The sequence below is a fragment of the Equus przewalskii genome, chromosome 1 (genome assembly GCF_037783145.1).
Source record: "Equus przewalskii isolate Varuska chromosome 1, EquPr2, whole genome shotgun sequence".
Lineage (NCBI taxonomy): Eukaryota > Metazoa > Chordata > Mammalia > Perissodactyla > Equidae > Equus > Equus przewalskii.
In genome coordinates, this window is record NC_091831.1 from 115,311,143 (window position 1) to 115,328,987 (window position 17,845).

The following is a 17,845-nucleotide window of genomic DNA, read 5'->3' on the forward strand; positions in this document are numbered from 1 at the left end:
AGAAAAGCCCTTTTCTGTACCTGCAGACTGTAACTCCTTGGCCCTTTCTTACTACAGGTTGCATCACGTAGTTGGAAATAGATTTCTAGGTGTTAGGGACATTTTGTTGCCTTCTTAGTAATGCAAGTTACAGGCTTCAGAGAAAAACAATCACAGAATCAAGCTTTGGAGAGAAGCTATCTACCAACAAAGAAATATCCTTAGCTTCAATATCCCGCAAAGTTCATGCAGAACAAGTTGAACACGCTGCTGGGTGTCTGCTCAAAACTTTGACACAACGGCCTTCAATAAATGAAGCTGAGATACTTTCTCTGCCTGGGCAGCATACTGAGGAGGGGTTGGAAGGGTCAAGGAGGTAGGAATGTGAGAATGTGGGAATGTAATAGTGGGAGACCAGAAACTCCACCACCTGTGGTGACTTCTCTGGAAAGGTACAGAAGGCAATAAAAATCCACTGATGACAGAGGTATCAGCATCTTTGACAAGCTCAGTGGCCACTGTCTTCTCTTAGCCTGAATTGACAGCATAAAATACTGCCAAAGAACTAGGGACCCTAGTAAATGGAGGTGACAGGATTCCCATGTAGCAAGGATCACATGATCAAAGGCAAGATAGAGGTTTTTCTCATCCTTCTCCAAGGGGAGCTATGGCTATTTACCAGAGTAACTCTGTGTTTGGACTCTATATATGATGTCTAGGCTACCACTGATGCTATGGAACCCCAAATGTCATCATGAGTCCCCCCCTTCCCAGTTAGAGTGGGGATTTAGGAGTTTAGTTGGGGCCCTGGCCCAAGCTCTCACAGTGGGTCCATTGTATCTATAGATCCACCCTCCAGTTATTTTCCTGGTTGCCAAGTATATAATTATGCCAAGTAGCTGGCAGAACCTCTCATTCATTCCATGATTTGTGGAGGAATATACGTTAAAGTAGGAAGGGCAAGCAGAAGCCCCTGAAACAGCCCCTCACCCGCAACCAAGATAGCAAATTAGAAGCCATACCACTTCCCTGGTAGAATGGCAAATACTAGTGCCACCTTCAAAGATTTCGAGAATGCAAGGGTGGTGGTGCTCATCATGCTTCCATTAATTCAGTCTATCCATGTGGCTTCTGCAAAAACTAGATGGAAATAGTAAATAATGGTAGACTACTATAAGCTGAGCCAAATGAGAGCCCCAATTGCAGGGGCTGTGCCGGACATGGTATCTTTACCAGAAGAGATAAACACAGCCTCAGGCACTAGGAATGTGATTATTGATCTGGCAAATATGTTCTTTTCAAACCCCATCAGTAAAGAAAATAAAAAGCAGTTCACCTTGACGTGAGGACGGGAGTGCACATTCATTGCCTCGCTCTAAGGCTATGAGAACACTCCTGCCTTCTGTTTCAGTAGAGTCCACAGAGCTCTCGATTGTCTTGACATTCACAAAACATCATGAAGATCCACCATGTAGATGACATTATGCTAACTGGATCTGATAAGCAGGAAGTGGCACATATTCTAGATGTCCTACTAAAACACATGCTGCCAAAATACGCGAGATAAAATCCATGGAAATTCAGAGACTGGTCACACTGGTGAAGTTCCCAAGCATTCAGTGGTCTGAGACTTGCCAAGATATCCCCTCTAAAGTAGGTTGCTGCACCTTGCATCCCCCACTGCAAAGAAAGAGGTTTGGTATGCTTTTTGGATTTTGAAAGCAGCATACACAACCCTTGGAAATATTACTCAAACCCATTTATCAGGCTCGCTGGAAGGCTTCCAGTTTTGAGCAGGACGGGAGTGAGAGAGGATTCTCTAGCAGCTCCAAGTTTGCGTTTATGCCAATTTGTACCAAGCTCCCTATCACTCAGGCCGTAAGACTGGAAGATCCAATAGGGCTAGGAGAATCTGTGGTGAGTAAGGATGCTCTGTGGATCTCAGGCAAGCCTTATAGGAGAGTTGTGGCTGAAACCCCTAGAGTTCTAGATCAAGGCCATACTATTTGCAGCAGTGAACACTTGTCATTGGAAAAGCGTCCTGTGGCACGCTGCTGAGCATACCTGAGTTCCTGGCCATGGGCTGCAAGTGACTATGAGATTGGAGTTGAGTAATCATGAGCTGGTGTTTTCAGCTGCACAATGTCATAATGGAAGTCATATACTCAGAATGGAGTCCAAGCAGGTTCAGAGGTAGCCTCAATGGGAAGCCCAAACCTCCAAGTCTCCTACCTTTGATATACCAGTACTTTTTCCTCAACTTATATGCATGGCCTATGGCAGAGAGTGGAGGAGGTTAACTAATTAACTAATGGAGGAAGAAAAATTGGGCCTGGCTCATAGATGAATTGCCTCGCTTATGTTGATGCCACCTAAAACAGGAATGCTGCTGCCCACAGCCCCACTCAGGAGTGGTGCTGGAGGATATCTGTGAATGGAAATCCTCCCAATGAGCAGATCTGTATACACTGCACTTGGTAGTCAACTTTGCATAGAAGGACAAGTGAACTGAAGTAACAACATACATAAACTTCTGGGTAGTGGCAAATCGCTTGGCTGATTGGTTGGGGGTCTGGAAGGAGCAAGATTGGGAGATCAAAGATCAGAAAGACTGAGGAAGAGACCTGAGGCAGGACTTTTGGGAGAAGCACAAAGTATGCAGAAGTTGTCTCACATTAATGCCCACCAGATAGTATGCAGTGCAGAGAAGGCATTTGACTGCCATTGAGACAAGATACTTTATCCTGTGGATGGCAGCCAGCTTCTCTCCTCAGCCATCACAGTGCTTGGGCAATGGGCCCATGAATAGAAGCCTACAGAAGCAAGGATGAATGCTATAAATGACCCCACTGCATGAGCCACCCCTCACCAACATGAATCTAACTACCGTTGCCGCTGAATGTCTGTCCTGTCACCAGGTCAGACGAGCAGAGGCTGATAATGAGCCTTTGAAATGGCACTATCCCTTAAGAGGATCAACCAAGCCCCAAGGTGGCAGGATCATTACAATGGACCCCTTGCAGTACAGTGATTCAGTCTTACTGAAATTGTCACCTAGTACTTATAGAGCTTTGACTTACCTGCCCAATTGGCCTCTTCCAGCTGCCACATGCAAGGACTTACAGAATATCAGACTTATTGGCATACAATCTTGAACAAAATTGTTTCAAACCAAGGGATACATTTTATGACAAGGAAGTGTGTGGACATGACTACCATATGCTGTATCACCTGGAAGATGCCAGCCTAAGAGACAATGAAATGCCTATTAAAGACTTACAGTAAGTGCTGAATTGGGGGAAACACTTTCAGAATTGAGACTCTTTCCTCCAGAGAGCAATATGTGCACTGAACCAGGAGCCATCCTGGTCCTGGGACCCCATTATTTAGAATGTGCATGTTTAGGAACCAAAAGGCAGAAGTAGCAGTGACCTCTCTCACCATCACTCCCAGTGACTTTCTTGCAAAATTTGCACTTCCTGCCTCCATAACTCTAAATTCTGCTGGATCATAGATTGTGATTCCCAGCAAGGGAGGACTTCTACCAGGAATACAGCAAGTTTTCACTGAACTGGAAGCTCTGACTACCACCTGGTCATTTTGGGCTTCTAATGCCAGTAGACCAACAAGTAAGAAAGAGAGTTACCACATTGGCAAGGATCAGTGTCTCTTAACACTATAAACTAAGATTACTGCTATAGAATGGGGTCTGACAGGAGTATGTATGGAAACTCCAGGACATTCTGAGAGCTCTTAGTGCTTTTTCACTCACTTCACCCATTTGGTAAAAGGGCAAATGTGGCAACTGCCAATCTAGAATGGTAAGGAAATTAAGGGTTCAGACTCCTTAGGGATGAAAGTGTGGGCCATCCCACCAGCCAAGCAACCAGCCAAACTTCTAGACCAAGGAATGGGAATTCTGGAAGGGGAGATGAGAGAGAAAGATAATGTACATCAATTACTACCTCAGGACCAGTTAGTGCAGCAGGAACTATAGCTAATTCTCCCATATTAAATCCTGAAGGGGTGGTTGTCCTCTACAATGAAGGCGCTATGGCAGAAGCAGTGTGAGGATTGGACTGTATCAGAATCTCTTATGCTTTGCCTCCCATCCTCTTGGCCTGCTTTTTACCCCAATGATTGCGAGAGCTATAAGCTTTGCACAGGTATAACCTGACAGCACCTGGCCTTGGCTTTCCCTAAAGCCTCAGCATGAGCCACCTGTGGGTACCCACCCAACATTCATTCCCACAGGTGTAACCTGGAAGTGGAAGAAAGTTAATATCCATGGGTCACCTTTGACCAATGGGGAATGGGAGCCAACAGATAAATGCTCCCTCTGTGGTATCTGGTTGGGAAACTATGAAGCATGTTCTCTCCTGCTTCTGAGAAGATCCCAGTGGAACGGAGTGCTAGTTGCCCACGGTGGGGCAAATTTTAGAAGGCAGTCTTGATCAGCTTTTCCTTCTTTTCTTTGCTCTCTCCCCTTCCCCTTCTCCTGATCCCCGAGATCACTTCTCAAAATAAACCTTCTCTTGATAAGCCCTTATCACAGGGTCTGCTTTCTGGGGAACTCAGGCTAAGGCAATCACCTTCTTCCCCTGTCCTCGCCTTCCTCATTGTTCCAATTACATAATTAAGAAGGGCCAGTGAGGATCTTCTTAATGAAGAATGTCTCCTCCAAAGTGACTTTCTGACTGTGTAAAAATCTATTGATGGGTTTTGAATCTATAGCCACGTCTCTTTGAAAATGATATTAAACATCCCCACCTGACACCCCATGATACAAATTGTTTGCAGAGTGACATCAGCATCTTGGCAGAGTGAGTCTTTCCCTTTGTCTCTCCTCTCTAAGTTACAACCAGTCAGACATCCAGCAACCAACAAAGGACTCCCTGCACAGCACACCAGAATGCCTGAGTGATCCATGCATCTATACATCTGAAGGTGGGTGGACTAGACCTCTGGGAGGCACTGGAACTAGGGAAGCAGCCCCCTCTCTCTCGTCTGCAGTGGCAATCCTAAACATGGATCCTCACACTGGCACACAAACAAGTCACCACAGGATGCAAGGGCAAACACAGCACTTGTGGCTTGGCCCCTGCCCCCCTCATTGGTGGTGGGTAGCACACACGTCCTAAGGCTCCAGGACACAGCAGAGCCAGCAACCTGGTCCCATTGCCCTCTCCCGGCATTGGCGCCAGTCTTTCCAGCAGTGGGGACTACATCCAAGAGATGAATTTCCTTGGCAGAGGTGAGGTCCCCTGATCTGAGGTTTCAGAGCAGACTATCAGCATGCATGCCAGCACCAACAACCAGAGGCTGCAGCCTCTGCCCCTCCCAGTGGTGCACACGTTCTGAGGCTTGAGGACACATCATGGTGCTGATGATCCAATCCCCTCCTCCTCCCCTGGAAGTTGTGCTGGTCTCTCCCGCAGTGGGGACAGCAACCAAACTGTGGATTTCACCAGCAGGAGCAGGGTGCCCGGACCCGAGATCTCAAAAAGCACATAAGCAGGTGCCAGTGACCAGAGACTGCAGGGCTAGCAACAACACTTTCAGCTTAGCCCCTACTCCTCCCACAGGAATGGCAGGTGCACCTGCGACCTGAGGCTTCAGGAACCACAGCAGAACCTGAGACCCAGACCCCAGTGGCAGCACCCCAGACACCAGCTATACCAACAGTGGGGGCTGCATACAAGAACCTGGGCCCCCAACAGCAACAGTGATACCTATGAATGCAGCACTCATGGCAACAGGTAATAAAAGCTTTCCCAGACAAACAAAAACTGAGAGAGTTCATCACCACTAGACCTCCTTTACAAGAATTAATGAAGGGAGCCCTCCTATCTGAAACAAAAAGGAATGGTTTACAAAGCTTTGAGCAAGGAGATAAACAGACAGACAAAATCAGAAAATTACAGCTCTATATCAGAGTAAGTTAGCAAACAATTACAAAATAAAGAAGAAAAGGAAAGAAAACATCAAAAATAACTATAACCACTTCAATTTGGTCACAAACTCACAACACAAAAAATAATAATTTGAGACAACAAATACATAGACAGGGAAGAGGAAAAGGATGGAAGCTGTATAGGCTAATGGAAATAAGAGACGACCAGAAAATGGACTTTCTCATCTATGAGATCTTTTATACAAACCTCATGGTCACCACAAAACAAAAAATCAGAGCAGAGGCACAAATCATAAGTAAAGACAAAACTAATAAAACTATTACTGAAAACCACCAGAAAGAAATGGCAGACAGAAATACAAGGGAGGTAACAATGGAAATACAGAAAAACTAGAAATTAAAAGGTAAAATGGCAGTAGTAAGCCCTCATCTATCAATAATCACTGCAAATGTAAACAGATTGGATTCTCCAATCAAAAGCCACAGAGCTGGATGGATTAAAAACAAGACCCAATATCGCGGACTCCAGGAAACACATCTCAGCTCTAATGACAAACACAGGCTCAGAGAGAAGGGGTGGAAGATGATACTCCAGGCGTTGCCATACTTATATCAGACAAAACAGTCTCAAGATAAAAAAGATAGTGAGAGACAAAGATGGCCATTATATTTTGACAAAAGGGACATTCCACCAAGAAGACATAACACTTATTGATATATAAGCACCTAACACAGGAATACCAAAGTATATAAAGCAACTATTAACAGACCTAAAGGGAGAAACTGACAGCAACATAATAATACTAGGGTACCTTAGCAACCCCACTTACATTAATGGTTAGATCATCCAGACAGAAAGTCAACAAGGAAACAGTGGCCTTAAATAAAACACTAGACTAGATGGATTTAATAGATATATAGAGAACATTCCATCCCAAATCAGCAGAATACCCATTCTTCTCAAGTGCATACAGAACATTCTCAAAGATAGACCACATGTTGGGAAACAAGGCAAGCCTCAATAAATTTAAGAAGATTGAAATCATATCAAGCATCTTTTCTGACCACAATGCTATGAAACTAGAAATCAACTAAAAGAAAAAAGCTGGGAAAGTCACAAATATATGGAGACTAAGCAACAGGCTACTGAACAACTGTTGGAACAATGGGGAAATCAAAAAATACCTAAAGACAAATGAAAATGAAATCACAACATAACAAAACTTATGGGATGCAGCAAAAGCAATACTAAGAGGGAACTTTATAGCAATACAGGCCTACCTCAAGAAACAAGAAAAATCTCGAATAAACAAGCTTACCTTATACTTAAAAGAACTAGAAAAAGAAGAACAAGCAAACCCCAAAGTCAGTAGAAAGAAGAAAATAATAAAAATCAGAGTAGAAATAAACAAAATGGACACTAAAAAAAAAAAAACAAAAACAAAACAGTAGAAAGGATCAATGAAACTAAGAGCTGGTTCTTTGAGAATATAAACAAAATTGAAGATAAACAAAACTGTGAAGATAAACCCTTAGCCAGACTAAGAAAAAAAGAGAGAGAAGACTCAAATAAATAAAATCAGAAATGGAGAAGGAGAAATTACAATGGATACCACAGAAATACAAAGGATTATAAGAGAATACTACGAAAAGCTATATGCCAACAAACTGGATAACCTGGAAAAATTGGATAAATTCTTAGAATCATATAACCTCTCAAAACTGAGTCAAGAAAAAATAGAGAATCTGAATAGACCAGTCACAAGCAAAGAGATTGAAACAGTAATAAAAAACCTCCCAAAAAAACAAAACTCTAGGACCAGACAGTTTCTCTGGTAAATTCTACTAAACATTCAAAGAAGGTTTAATTCCTATCATTCTCAAATTATTCCAAAAAATTGAAGAGGATGAGAGGCTTCCTAATTCATTTTACAAGGTCAACATTACCCTAATACCAAAATTACAGGCCAATATAACTGATGAACATAGATGCAAAAATCCTCAACAAAATATTAGCAAATTGAATACAATACATTAAAAGGATCATACACCATGATCAAGTGGGATTTATTCGAGGGATGCAGGGATGGTTCAACATCTGCAAATCAGTCAACATGATACACCACATTAACAAGTTGAGGAATAAGAATCACACGATCATCTCAATAGATGCAGAGAAAGCATTTGACAGGATCCAACTCCATTTATGAGAAAAATTCTAAATAAAATGGGTATAGAAGGAAAGTACCTCAACATAATAAAGCTTATATTTGACAAACCCACAGCCAACATCATACTCAATGGAGAAGAACTGAAAGCCATTCCTCTGATAACAAGAACAAAACAAGGGTGCTCACTCTCACCACTCTTATTCAACACTGTACTGGTTGAATTAGTACCAAATAGGCAAGAAAAAGAAATAAAAGGGATCCAAATTGGAAAGGAAAAAGTGAAATTCTCACTATTTGCAGATGACATGATGCTATACATAGAAAACCCCAAAGAATCCACCAAATAACTGTTAGAAATAATGAACAAATACAGTAAAGTTACAGGATACAAAGTTAAGATACAAAAATCAGTTGCATTTCTATACGCTAATAACAAACTAGCAGAAGGAGAAGTCAAAAATACGATCTCATTTACAATCTCAACAAAAAGAATAAAATACCTACGAATAAATTTAACCAAACAGGTGAAAGACCTGTACACTGAAAACTAGAAGACATTATTGAAAGAAATCAAAAAGACATAAAGAAATGGAAAGATATTCCATGTTCATGGATTGGAAGAATAAATATAGTTAAAATGTCCATATTACCTAAAGCAAACTACAGATTCAATGCAATCCCAGTCAGAATCCTGATGAGATTCTTCATGGAAGCAGAACAAAGAATCCTAAAACTTATATGGAACAATGAAAGACCTCAAATAGCCAAAATGATCCTGATGAAAAAGAACAAAGTTGGAGTATCACGCTCCCTGAATTCAAATTGTACTACAAAGTTATAGTTATCACTACAGCATGGTACTGGCAGAAAACAGACACACAGATCAATGGAACAGAATTGAGAGTCCAGAAATAAAACCACACATATACAGACAGCTAATCTTTGGCAAAGAAGCTAAGAACATACAGTGGAGAAGAAAAGTCTCTTCAAAAAATGGCGTTGGGAGGGGCCGGCCCAGTGGCACAGAGGTTAAGTTCACACGTTCCACTTCAGCAGCCCAAGGTTCACCAGTTTGGATCCCAGGTGCAGATCTACACACTGCTGGTCAAGCCATGCTGTGGTAGGCATCCCACATATAAAGTAGAGGAAGAAGGGCACGGATGTTAGCGCAGGGCCAATCTTCCTGAGCAAAAAGAGAAAGATTGGTGGCAGATGTTAACTCAGGGTTAATCTTCCTAAAAAAAGAAAAACAAAAACAGTGTTGGGAAAACTGGACAGCCACATGCAAAAGAATGAAATTAAATCATTATCTTATACCATACACAAAATTTAACTCAAAATGAATTACAGACTTGAATGTAAGACCTGAACCATAAAACTCTTAGAAGAAAGTATAGGCAGTACACTCTTTGAGATCAATCTTGGCAGTACCCTTCAAATACCATGTCTGCTCAAGGGAAACAAAAGAAAAAATAAAAAAGTGGGACTACATCAGATTAAAAAGCTGCTGCAAAGCAAAGGAAACCATCAACAAAACAAAAAGAAAATCCACCAACTAGGAGAAAACATTTGGAAATCATACATCTGACAAGGGGTTAATTTCCAAAATATATAAAGAATTCATAAAACTCAGCAACAAAAAAAGGAATGATCCAATCAAAAAAAATGGGCAGAGGATATGAACAGACGTTTTTCTGAAGAAGATATACAGATGGCACATGGGCACATGAAAAGATGTTCAACATCACTAATTGTTAGGGAAACGCAAGTCAAAACTACAATGAGATATCATCTCACATCCATCAGACTGGCTGTGGTAAACAAGACACGAAATAACAAGTGTTAGAGAGGATGTGGAGAAAAGGGAACCCTCATACACTGCTGGTGGGAATGCAGACTGGTGTGGCCACTATGGAAAACAGTATGGAGACTTCTCAAAAAACTAAAAATAGAAATACCCTATGATCCAGCTATTCCACTACTGGATATTTATCCAAAGAACATGAAATTGATAATTCAAAGAGATTTATGCATTGTTATGTTCATCATAGCATTATTCACAATAGCCAAGACGTGGAAGCAACCCAAGAGCCCATCAGTGGATGAATGGATAAAGAAGATGTGGTGTATATATATACAATGGAATACTTCTCAGCCATATAAAAGACAAAATCGTCCCATTTGCAACAACATGGATGGACCTTGGGAGAATTGTGCTAAGCAAAATAAGTCAGACATAGAAACACAAATACTGTATGATTTCAGTCATATGTGGAATATAAACAAACAAACACATAGCTAAGGAGAACAGCTTAGTGATTACCGGAGAAAAATGAGGTGGGTGAAGGGTGAAAGGGGTAAAGGGGCACATGTATGTGTGTATGGTGACAGATAAAAGCTAGACTTTTGATGGTGAACACAATGCAATCTATACAGAAACTGAAATATAAAACCTACACCTGAAATTTACAGCGTGTTAAAAAGCCAATATGACCTTAATAAATTTTTTTAAAAACCAAAACCTATTTGACAGGAAAATCTTCCCATTCATCAACCTTCATATTTCTTTTCCACTTGTCCTTTTCGCCATTACTGACACTCGGAGGCAGAAAGTTGAAGCAACTCTTCTACACTGTACCAACTTCTCCATCCTTCATCTTTCCTGATCAGGGTAGGACAGGGTTTCTCAATCTTGGCACTGTTATCATTTGAAGGCAGAAAATTCTTTGCTGTGTGGGACGGTCCTATGCATTGTAGGATGTTTAGCAGCATCCCTGACCTGTATCAGCTAGATGCTATTTGCACCCCCCAGTCGTGATATCCAAAAATGTCTCCAGAAATTGTCAAATGTACCCTGGAGACAAATCACTCCTGGTTGAGAACCTCAGGCCTAGGAAATCCTTCCTGAGGAAATCCTTCCTTCCTCCTTCAGGCCCTCCATCATCTCCCCTGGACTACTGTAATGAAAGTACTTCTCTCTCCTTTTCTATACAAATATCAAATATTGGTGAAGCAGCGCTATGTGCCAGAGCATGTACTGAGCACTGTGCCATTAGAAAACTAGTTACTGCTACTTAAGAGTTTAATTTCATTCACTCATTCTACTAATGCTTATTGAGTGCCTACTTTGTGCCAGGGAGTATTCTAGACCCTGGAGATATACCAGTGAAGAAAGAAAATAAAAATCCCAGGCCACGAAGTAGGCACTCCTCGTGGTGCAGTAAAAAGTGTTTGGGGTTTGGAGATAATACAGACCTAAGTTTAAGTCTAACTTTTGTCACCTTCAAGCTGTTTGGACCTAGGCAGTCACTTAGCTTCTTTAAAGCTCAGTTTGCTAGCTAGGAAAAGGGGGTACTATAATGCTCACCTTAGCAGGCTGGCCTAAAGAATAGAGGCAGTGTATGACAGGTGCTTGTATATAGTACCTGCTTACCACACAGCAAATGGTATTATTAATAATGAACATTTGTTACATTGTGGTGAAAGATCAGAAATGAAAGGGTCTTTTGATATCAAATGGTCCAACGCCCTCATTTTATGGAAGAAAATTTTTTATTAGTGCCCTTGAGTTGATTCCAACTTCTAGCAACACTGCATACAGTAGACAGGAGCCCCACTCATCTTTTTGAGCCATCCTCTCATCTTCTGGTGCTATATCAGACAATGCTCCATTCCTATCCATAGGGTTTTCATGGCCAATTTTTTTTGGAAGTGGGTGGCCAGGTCCTTCTTCCTAGTCTGTCTTAGTCTGGAAGCTCAGCTGAAACCTGTCCACTATGGGTGACCCTGCCGGTATTAGAAATACTGGTGGCATAGTTTTTAGCATCACAGCAACACACAGATGCCACAGTATGACAACTAACTGACAGGTGGTGTGGTTCCCTGACCAGGAAACAAATCCAGCTGTGGCAGGCCAAATCTTAACCACTAGACTACAAGACAGGAGAAAATTCCAATACTTAAAATGGTGACAAAGTTAGAGAGAGAACATGGGTCTCCAGAAGTGTTGTTCATTTCTTGTTAAATGAGGTAATATGTGCAAAATTATATTGAAACAATAACATTGTGAAGTATTGTAATTATCACTCCCTCCCCTGCTTCCCTGTCACTTGAGTATGCCCAGTAATAGACATTCTAGCAATAATGATAATTAGGTAATTCTCATCAGTTCTAGACCCTAGACATGATTTGTGCATTGCTCATTTAATCAGCAAATATTTATCAAAAGCCTATTATGTGCCAGGAAATGTTCTAAGTATTGGAGACTTGAAGGTGAGCTAGATAGTCCATATCCCTGCCTTCCTGGTGCCTATAACTTAGTAAGAGAGATGGACAGGAAATAATTAAACACAGTAATAGGTGAAATGATTACAGATTGTCGAAGAAGCCAGAAAGAAAATAAACGGATGTTACGATAAAGAATAACAGAGCGACTTACTTGGATGAGGCGGTAAGGGAGGGCCTCTTTGTGGGAGTGACATTGAAACTGAGATCTAAAGGATTAGAAGGAACTAGTGCTGCCAAGAGTAGGGACAGAATGCTCCAGGCAAAGGGAAGAACAGTTGCAAAGGCCCTAAGGCTGGAGTGTGGCATGTTTGACAGAGGGAAAGGAGGCTCCTGTGGCTAGAACATAGAGAGAAAGGCTGGAGAGAAAGACAAGAGGCTACAGGGCTTTGGTGTTGGATTTTATCCCTAAAGGTGTTTGGATTGCATTCCCAGCACAATGGAGTGAGGGGGAGCAGTTTCCTGATCTGACGTACCTTGTAAATCTCCTGAGTTTCTGGGTAGAGAGGGTCATTGGCCGTAAAGGGAGCTCAAGGAGTGGTGGAGGCCCTGACTCCATGGGACCAAAGCACATACCAGCCAGGCTGGCTTGGATCCACGCTCCTTGATTTTGGCTGTCACTATGGATAAGAGCAGGATTACATTTGACAGTTCTCACAGATGCAATTTTTATTTAGCCTTTCCAGAGCCCATTTAGGTTGGCATTTGAGTAATGAATACCAGGAGTGTTCTGCTCAATATAGGGAGGCAGGTTGGAGACCTTTCTAAAATGCAAATCAGATTGTGTCTCTCCCTTGCTTAAAACCCTTCATTAAATGCTGGATAAAGGACACGTTGCCTGGCATGGAATTCAAGGCCCTTCAACACATGGCCCTGTCTCCCATTCCTCCTCTTATCTGCTGCCACTTCCCCTAACCCTGAACTCCTATGACTCCTGAACACATTACGTGGGTTCCACGCCTCAATTTCTCTTCTCTTTCCTCCTCTTCCTTGCCTTTTTGGACTCATGCAACATAGGGTGAGCAACTCACGCCAGGACTTCTCCAGTTGTGGCCCTGCAAGTCCCAATTTGGGAAGTCCTTCAGTCTTTGGCACAGAGGGCAGTGGATATGATGGTGAATTTTATGTGTCAACTTGACTGGGCCACAGGGTACCCATACATTTGGTCAAATACTCTTCTGATGTGTCTGTGACAGTGTTTTTAGAGGAGATTAACATTTAAATCAGTAGACCGAGTAAGGTAAATTGCCATCCCTAATGTGGGTGGGCTTCGTCCAATCAGCTGAATGCCTTGAGTAGAACAAAGAGGCTGACCTTGCCCCAAGTAAAGGAGATTTCCTCCTGCCTGACTGCCTTTGAACTGGGACATTGGCTTTTGTCCTGCCTTTGGACTCCACTTGAAACACTGACTCTTTTTGGGTCTCTAGTCTACTAGCCTTTGGACTAGAACTACACTATCAGCTCTCCTGGGTCTCTAGCTTGCTGACTCACTCTGCAGATTTTGGGGCTTGCTCACCTCCAGAATTACATGAGCCAATTTCTTACAGTAAATCTCTTTATATGTATACATCGTATTGGTTCTGTTTCTCTGGAGGACACCGACTAATAGAGTTATCACCTATACAAATATTTCCTGTTCCAGGAAGCCCTCTATGACCCCACCAGACTGAGTCAGAGCCTTCTGCTTTGTTCCCAAGTCTCCTTCCTCTCCCTTTACCTCTAGCAAAGTATCTTCTGCCCTGTATTGTTACAGTGGTCCACTCACCTGTGTCAGTTGGGTCTATGAGAACACAACCAAGGCAAGGCTCTGTGAATCTCTGGTGACTCAGCAGCCTTCAGTTGCAGAGGGTCTATGCAGCAGAGGTGATCCAGGGAGTAAAGGGGTTTCAACTAGCTGTGGTGTTTTCCCTACACTTCTCTCCCTACCCAGTACCCTTTTTCTCTAAAGAGCCACATCATCCTAATCCACACAGTTGGGCTCCTGCTTCAATTTTATGCCCAATGCTGCAGTTTCTCACTGAAAATGCAAACTGCTTTGATCCCTAGTCCACCTAAAATGAGTCCAGAATCCCTGACAGTCCCCACTAGCCTCATTCCCTCCCTGGGTTAGGGGCTTGATCATGCCCTGTGCTGGCTGTGTTACTCCCATGAGCAGCCACACCACTAGAAGCCTCCACATTATTGCCTGCCTCACTCAGCCTTATCAGAGATTTCTTGCCAGCAGGAAAAGAGAAAAGTAATGGGGTTTTTTTTTTTTTTTTTGAGGAAGATTCACCCTGAGCTAACCTCTGCTGCCAATCCTCCTCTTTTTGCTGAGGAAGACTGGCCCTGAGCTCACATCCATGCCCATCTTCCTCTACTTTATATGTGGGACGCGTACCACAGCATGGCGTGCCAAGCAGTGCCATGTCTGCACCTGGGATCCGAACCGGCATACCCCGGGCCACCGAAGCGGAAGTGCACTTAACCGCTGCACCACCAGCTGGCCCCAAAAAGTAACCATTTTGAAATAGGTCAGGGTATTCTGTTCTTCTTAACAAGATCTGCCCTTAGGGGAAACTTTTTTACCAGAGGCTAATCTATTGGGTTTTTATCAGAGCCCAACTGACCTGGTGGAAGAGAAATACCCAAACCCAGCCCTCTTTAGACATCCTGTATCACCTAAAGTGGTGAAAAAAAAAGAAAGGCACTGTGAAGTTCACAGCCCAGGGATACAGGCTCATTAAAAGACTGAGACCTAATCATAGGACTATAGAATGCTTCCCTCCCCCAACACCTTACCACCACGTTACTAAAGCCCTATTCACCACAGTTCTTTTTGTCTGCTACATCATATCTGCCTTTCAACAAATATGACAAGGCATTGCAAAAGGCAAAAACACAATTCAAAGACATAGAACAAACATCAGAACCAGACACAGATATGGCAGAAATGTTGGAAGTATCAGATCATGAATTTAAGCAACAATTATGAATACACTAAGGGCTCTAATGGAAAAGGTAGACAACTGTTGTCTGCAGCCGCAAAGGGCAAGGAATGACAGGTACCGCCAAGGCTAATTGATTGTTTAAGCAATCAAAGTTTATTGATAAAGGGAGACAGAAAGAGGAGCAAGGATAAAGGCAAACAACAAATCCGTACTTACAACATCCACAGCACAATCAGCCGGGGAAGTCCCAATAATTTGTAGGGCGTGTGGGAGTGCCGATTGTCCAGGTCTGAGGCAAAACATCTTCTCCTCAGCGAGACTTCCAATTGCTCTATGTCTGTGACTCCCTTTTATCCTAAGGTTTCTCTGGGTTCTGACGCAGGGTTTTAGACATTTCGATACTTTGAGTTATTTCTTTGTGTTCCCACAGATGTAGTGTTTCTATCTTTTTTGTTCCCATGGATGGGATGTTTTTAATGTCCTGTCAGGTGCCCGTCTGGGTGGCCAGCCCAGACAAGGAACATGATGCAGGACATATTCTTTGTAACTTTTGCCTTAGAGGCAGGGCTGAAGTGGCCATCTTTGGCCCTGAGCCCAGACACATTCCTTCATGTAGGGCCCAGGCCCAGTGTCCTTGGAAGGCGGGGAGGTCAATGAACTCTGTACAACAACATATGAGAACAAACAGATAATGTAAGCAGAGAGATGGACATTGTAAGGAAGAATCAAAAAGAAATTCTAGCAATCAAAACACTATAATGGAAATGAAGAATGCATCTGATGGGCTTATTATTAGAGTGGACATGACTGAGAAAGAATCTCTGAGCTTGAGTAGTGAGCTATGTCAATAGAAACTTCTAAAACTGAGAACCAAAGAGGAAAAAGACTGAGAAAAATAGAACAGAGTATCCCAGAATTATGGGACAACTACAATTCCTACACATGTAATAGAATACCTGAAGGAGAAGAAAGAAAGGAAGGAATGGAGGAAATATTTGAAACAATAATGACTGAGAATTTCTGCTAAAATTACTGTCAGATAGCAAACCACAGATCCAGGAAGCTCAGAGAACACTAAGCAGAATAAGTGCCCCAAAAACCCTACACCTAGGTACAACATATTCAAACTGCATAAAGTCAAAGATTAAAAAAAAACTTGAAAGAAACCAGAAGTAAAAAAAATTTTTTAAACCTTACCTACTGAGAAGCAAAGATAAGAATTACATCTGATTTCTCAGATAACATACAAATAAGAAGAAAGTGGAGTGAAATATGTAAAACCTTGAGAGGAAAAAACCCACCAACCTAGAATTCTGTATGCTGCAAAATTAACCTTCAAAAGTGAAGAACAAATAAAAGACTTTGTCAGACAAAAATTGGGGGAATCTTTTGCCAGTATATCTGCCCTGCAAGAAATGTTAAAAGAAGTTCTTCAGAGAGAGGGAAAATCCTATAGATCAGAAACTGAGATCTACATAAAGAAAGAAAATAAAACATAAAAAAAGAAATATAACTGCTATGCTCAGAAACAAGAAAAAATGGAATCATATAAAATGCTCAATTAAAACCACAAAAAGCAAGGGAAAAAGTAGCAAACAAAAGTAGGAAAAAAGAATGAGGCAAAAAATAGAAAACAGTAAATACATTAGATATTAATCCAACCATATCAATAATCACTTTAAATGTTAACAGTCTAAATACACCAATTAAAAGGCTGAGATTGTTATAGTGTATCAAAAATCAATATCCAACTATATGTCATCTACAAGAAACCACATTAAATATAAAGACACATATAGATTAAAAGTAAAGGGATAGGGAAAGATATATCATGTTTTTAAAATTTTAGACAGAATAGATATCAGAGCAAGGAAAGTTATCATGGATAAAGGATAAAGTTATCATTACAGAATGATAAAAGGGTCAATCCTCCAAGAAGACAACAATCCTTAAAGTGTGTGCACCTAAAAAGAGAAAGTCAGAATACATAAGGCAAAAACTGATAAAATTGCAAGGAGAAATAGATAAATCCACTATTATAGTTGGAGACTTCAACACCCCTTTGTCAGAAATGGACACATACAGTAGGCAGAAAATCAGTAATAGACATAGTTGAACTCACTAGCACCATCAATCAACTGGATATAATTGACATCTATTTACTACTTCATCTGACAACAGCAGACTACACATTCTTCTCAAGCTCACATGAACATTCACCAAGATAGACAATGTTCTGGGCCATAAAATACACTTTAACAAATTTAAAATGGTAGAAATCATACAATGTCTGCTTTTAGATCACAACGGAAATAAACTAGAAATCAATAACAGAAAGACAGTTGGAAAATCACAAAACATACAAAAAAATCTCAAGAGAAATTTTAAAATGTTTCAAACTAAGTAAAAATGAAAAGAGGGAAATTTATAGCATTGATTGTATATATTAAAAAAGAAGAAAGATCTAAAATCAATAATCCAAGCTTCCACCTTAGGAAACTAGGAGAAAAAAGAGCAAATTAAATCCAAAGTAAGCAGAAGAAAAGAAATTATAAAAATTAGAGAAA

The 17,845-nt window shown here is 41.4% G+C and overlaps 1 protein-coding gene across 3 annotated transcripts in view; it reads right to left on the reverse strand.

Annotated features, from left to right (window-relative positions):
* Positions 1-15,784, reverse strand: part of MINAR1 (membrane integral NOTCH2 associated receptor 1) — an 87,929-nt gene extending 72,145 nt beyond the window's left edge. Inside the window, exon 1 of one of the 3 annotated variants that reach the window (XR_011526170.1) lies at positions 15,495-15,784. The gene's annotated coding sequence lies outside the window, so the exon portion shown is untranslated. The remainder of the gene's footprint in view (positions 1-15,494) is intronic. The other 2 variants (XR_011526166.1, XM_070572956.1) reach the window with 2 other exon arrangements.
* Between the last annotated feature and the right edge of the window lie 2,061 nt (positions 15,785-17,845).